Raw genomic sequence first — 6,000 nt, forward strand, 5'->3', positions numbered from 1 at the left:
CAGGATCCAACATAACATTATGTGAGATCATGGGATCCCTTTTAAAGGAGAAGAAATACAAAAGTGCGCTCATGAGTTTTAGGTCCACTGATGGTGTCACACATTTCACTGACAAGGAGCTGCTAGCCAGAAAGAAAAATCTTACCGTCTGCTGAAGGCGTAGCTGGAGCCCCAGCTTGGAGATACTTTAAAAAGACAGCACAGATAAGCCTCTATCTACTGTATATAAAGTATGTATCTTGAATCAGAGATTTTTATAAGGAACTACATCCCCACGCATCTTCATTCGACTTCCCATCACTTCCAGTGACCTTCTTGGGGGATGTGCGCTTTCCCATCACTATATCTCTGTGTTCCATAGCATCAGAGGCCACAGTCATCAAAGGCACAGCACACCTTCCAGCAGACACAGTAAGAAGCATAGGGACCTACAGCCTATGTGTGTTGCTGGGGCACCTTGGGCTCCTTATATGTGGGGATGACCAAAAGATTAAAAAAATAATCATCATCACTATCTTGGTTACTAGTAATTTTTTTTAAGTTTTACAGGAATAAATTTTATTTTATTTTATTTTATTTTATTTTATTTTATTTTATTTTATATTTTATTTTATTATTTATTTTATTTTATTTTATTTATTTTATTTTATTTTTATTTTAATTTATTTTATTTTATTTTATTTTATTATTTTTTTTTATTGGAGTTCGATTTGCCAACATATAACACCCAGTGCTCATCCCATTCGGTGCCCCCTGCAGTGCCCGTCACCCAGTCACCCCATCACCCCCCACCCACCTCCCCTTCCACTACCCCTTGTAAGTTTCCCAGAGTTAGGAGCCTATCATGTCTGTTAGTGACTGAACCCATCAGAAAGTGCAAGGGCTGCTTCCATCACGGAGACAAAGAGCAATATGTTTTGAACCCAGGCGATCTGCTCCATTGTCTCTTGGAACTTACTCCCTCGAGAAGTTGTGAGCGTCAATGAACAAATACTGCATCCCTGGCCTTTGCAGAGCACATCGACTGGGGACTCAGCTCACCCCAGGATAAGGGTCTGGAGGTGGTAGCTGAGAGTGAAGGGGACCTAGAACAAATAGAAGAAGACAGAGAGAGTGAATGTCAGTTATGTCTCCAAGACCAGTTGTAGTGGTGGCAGTTACTGCGCTTCCCAGTCATCCTCTTCTAAGTTTCCCCCAGGAACAGAGGTCCACCAGCATCCTGGGAGAGTGCCAAGGAGCTTCTCTACAAATGTATATAAAGAAGTTGAAATCCAGGAGGCACAAGGGCTGGCAGTGATGGACATGGAGTCTGACCCCCCAGAGCCGCTCTCTAGGAAGCAATGGTCTCTCCAGCTGGGCATCCTGTGAGCAGAAAGGTCCCTAGGATTGCCTCAGCTCCAGTGATTCAGGAAGGTGGGGCTCATAAAAGTCTTGCCATTTTAGCCAAGCAGGAAAGCTCTAGACTGTATTCAGCTCCAGATGCCTGGTCAGCAGCTTCTCCCCCTGTGCCACCTTGCTTTTTAAGTCTCCCTTTTATACTTGTTGATCCCAAGAGCTCACCCCAGGAAACATCTCACGTGCCATAATCTCTCAGAATCTACCTTTTGAGCTAACTCAGTCTGAAACTCTGTCTTAATCCTAGCAGTGAGGCAGATTGGCAGTTATCTCCATCCCAGGGATGCAGGAATTATAGTCTAACAGAAAAACAGTACCGCTCTCAGGTTTCCTTGTTTCTGGGTACATCCTTTTTTGCATGCCTAACATTAGAATTGATTCATCACACTTTTGCCAGCTATGTCTGTTAGGAGGTCTTAGCCTTGCTCTGTTTTCAATATTTAACTTGGCTTAGCATTCTGACTACTTAATTTAGCTCTTTCTAGCCTAACAGGGTGTTTGTTTCTTTTTTGTCAATACTAAGCCTAAGAGAGACAGATAGAAATAGGATAATAATATCTACAGGGAATCCTCAACCTCAACAACAGTTTGGGAACCTCTGTAATCTGATTGGATGCCCCCACACACACAAATTTTGACAGTAATTCGATTAAGAAAAAAAATTCTCCCTTAAACATTGAATTTCGACAACCATTTTTATACATCTGAAACTAAGTGTGGATACCTCTTGGAGAGAAGGGAACTATGTTGAGATTCTTTTTTTTTTTTTTTTTTTGAGATGTTCTTAACATTATCATTTCTGATTCATTTGGGGATGGGTAAAAACTCAAGCCCTGTCCACGCTCAGTTTATAATTTAGAGCTCGGTTTAGATTTGCTGAAAACCTAGAGGTATAATATAACTGTTTTATTAAGAATTCAATTTAATGTGTCCTGAATGTACCAATGTTGCTATGGTTACTCTATTTTCTTTTTTAAACAGTGTGTACCTAGTTACTAATCCAATATCAACTTTTCTACTCTGTTTTAAGTATCTGATCTAGGGTTTGCTTAACTGGATTATCTACGTAGTGGATTGATTCTAAGCCTGAAAGTTTTTACCTCAAAATTTTATATTTTATATTTATTTCCAACATATGCTTGAAATCCTTATCAATAATGCCTTCTATATCTATTTAACAAGCTTATAAAGGTAAAAAAAGGACAAAATTTTTAAAAATACTTTGAAACTGTACATTGTTTTAAATAGGACAGTAATATTTGAGTTATACAAAAAATAAAAATATATAATAATTTTTTAAAAAATAATATTTGAATGCTACCATATAATTATTGATCAATATGGAAAGTTATATCTTAAATAACTTACTTATTCTTCACTAACCTATACTGAGGTTTTTTTGAAATAGAATTGATTCTGCATAAACACATATGTACTTATGAGGGTTCTCCAGAGAAATGGTATTAATAAGATGTATGTATTAGACATATACTATATCAATAGGATGTGTATTTCAATAAGTATACAAATACATACATCCTGTTGGCTCTATTTATCTATTATTTATCTGTCTGTCTGTCTGTCTATCTATTGAAAAGTAGATTTATTTTAAGGAATTGGTTTTCATGATTGAGGCAAACAAGTCCAAAATCTGCAGAATGGGCAAGCAGGCTGAAGATATAGAGGAGTTGACACTGAAGCATGAGTGTGAAGGCAGTCTGCTCGTAGAATTTCCTCTTCCTCTAGAAAGTCAGTGTTGTCTTTTTTTTTTCTGTCTTTTTCTAAAGGCCTTCAACTGATTGAACGAGGCCCACCCACATGTGGCAATTACTCTTGACTTTACTAATTTTGGTCAAAGGATGTTAATCTTAAAAAATATTAATATTCGTGGCTACCTCCAGACAAGAGTGGTCAAATATCTAGATCATAAGGCCTAACTAATTTGGCACATAAAAGTAATCAATGATCACACATACATATACCACATACATATTTTGTCTAGGCTTAATTAACATTTTAAATCAGAGAGGAAGTAGAATTTTATTTGTAGACTGTCAGTTTCACTAGCATAGGAAGTATTAATAATGTTGATTTTACAAATGTAAAGGAAAATCAATTTGATATTTTTCTTAAGTTATACATATTTCAACCTAGATGTAAATATATGTCTGACTGTAATCTGACTGCCTTTTTGTACTGTCACTGATGTAATTAGCTAAAACTAAAAGAATCTAAATTCCAGGCTTAGTAATATACAAAAAAAGGGATGTCCGTTATGTAGTTTGGAGCAAAACTGGTCACTCACAATACCACAAACAGCAATAAATATTAAAATTACTTATGGGTATGAAAATAGAGACTTTCCTGAGGTCTTTCTCATAAATTTTGATTTGTTAAGTTTGGAGTAGAGCCCTGAATCTGCGCTAATAAGATTATATTACTGTGCGTTGGTGAGTAAGAATCACTGAAATAGAGCATGCTGTAGAAGGAAAATAAAAAGTAAAAGTAACTTGGCCTTTAGAATTAATAATGATGCAGAAATAAAAACACTCAGGGCTCATTTGGCAAGCTAATAAATCAAAATTTAAAATGACATGGATCCTAAACACGACTGCTAATGTAGGATGGATAGGTGGGCCTCAAGAAATGAAAAGTTATCCAGCCAGACAAGAAGCAAGTATACCTAGAAAGTAGGGTCCACTAGGCAACAAGCTGGTAAATAAAACAGAAAATCCGTGTTCGGGATCCCTGGGTGGCGCAGCGGTTTGGCGCCTGCCTTTGGCCCGGGGCACGATCCTGGAGACCCGGGATCGAATCCCACGTCGGGCTCCCGGTGCATGGAGCCTGCTTCTCCCTCTGCCTGTGTCTCTGCCTCTCTCTCTCTCTGTGACTATCATAAATAAATAAAAGTTAAAAAAAAAATTAAAAAAAAAAAAAAAAAAAAAGAAAATCCGTGTTCAACCAGATTAGCAGTTGGTATTTGTGGATATAGCTGAGACGCATGCATTGTAGGCATATGACGGATTAACAAAATGATTTCAAAAGGAAGCATGAGTCTTGAGGGAAGGGCTTCTGGACTTCAAAAGTCAGGAGGGAAACTGGGGGATGATGAGGGGCAATCGACAGTGTGCTTGACTGAGTCCTTACATGAAGGAATGAAAGGCCCATATCCCCATATCCTGATTTTCCCCCTAATGCCCCATGCTCTATTTCTTTGTTGATATTGCCGTTCGGCTGTTGGTTTATTGAGGTGTAATCTACATAAAGTCAAATTCACCTTTTTAGGAGTTCTGCTCTATGGACTCTGACAAATTGGATTTCATCATCATCATCATTAAGACAATATTCCCGTCACCCCTTAAAGTTCCCTCATCACTTTGTAGCCATTCCCTTACACCACCCACAGCTTTGGTAAACGGTTACCCAGCCATCTGTCCCTGTCTATAGTTTCAGGGTCATTTAAATGGAATCCTCCAGTACATGGTCTTTCCAGATGAGTTGCTTCGCTCAACATAATGTTTCTGAGATTCATTCTTACTGTTGCACTGTTGCACGTGCATTTCTAACTCATCCTCCCATTGAGTTACGTGCCATTAGATGTACAAACGAAAATTCTTAAACCATTCACCTGTTGACGAACATTTTAGTTGTTTCCAGCTTTTGGTGATTTTGAATAAATCTTGGATTAATATTCACGTCCAGGTGTTGTCTGGACATGTCTTCATTTTCTTTGGTAAATATCTAAGAGTAGGAGTGTTAGGCCGCATGGTAAGTCTGTTACCTTAATATGAAATTGCCTTACCCTTTCCTAAAATGGATGTATCATTGAATATATATGAAATTTCCAATGTTCCACATTCCTGCTCACATTCAGTATGATCGACTCTTCTGTTTTAAATAGGCCAGTAGTTAAAAAAATAAATAAATAAATAAATAAATAAATAGGCCAGTAGGTGTATGATAGGGTCTTATTTTTATTTTAATTTACATTTCCCAGTTTGTGGCATTTCTTTTCTTTTTTTTTTTTTTTAATGTTGCATTTCTTTTCATCTCCTTCACAGCGTATTTGAAAGAGTAGAACCTTTTCATTTTAATGACATACAATTCATCGATATTTTATTTTTCATATTGTTGCATCATACATAATAAACCTCTGCCTAACCCAAAGTCACATCTATTTTCCTATGTTTTTCTAGAAATGTTATAGTTTTATATCTATGATCTATGTTGAGCTCCTTTTTATATGTGATGCAATTAAGGGTAGAGATGCCCTTCTTTTGCACACAGTTCCTCTTTTTGCCCTATCTGGTTGCATTCACTAAAAAGACTGTTCCTTTCATTTCGTTTTGGTTTTGAGCATGGTTGGCAGGCCGTGTTACATTCGTTTCAAGGGTACGACATAGGGGTTCAGCTTCTCTATACGTTAAGCTGTCCTCACCACAAATGCAGTTACCATGTCATTGCACAACACTATCACAATATCATTGACCACATTCCCTACACTGTACCTTTTATTTCCGTGAGTTATTCATTTCATAACTGAAAGCCTGTACCTCCCACTCCCCTCTGTCCACTTTGCCTGTCTCCCCCTACCCTTTACAACCC

This window comes from Canis lupus, chromosome 36, assembly GCF_011100685.1.
Source record: "Canis lupus familiaris isolate Mischka breed German Shepherd chromosome 36, alternate assembly UU_Cfam_GSD_1.0, whole genome shotgun sequence".
NCBI classification, from domain to species: Eukaryota; Metazoa; Chordata; class Mammalia; order Carnivora; family Canidae; genus Canis; species Canis lupus.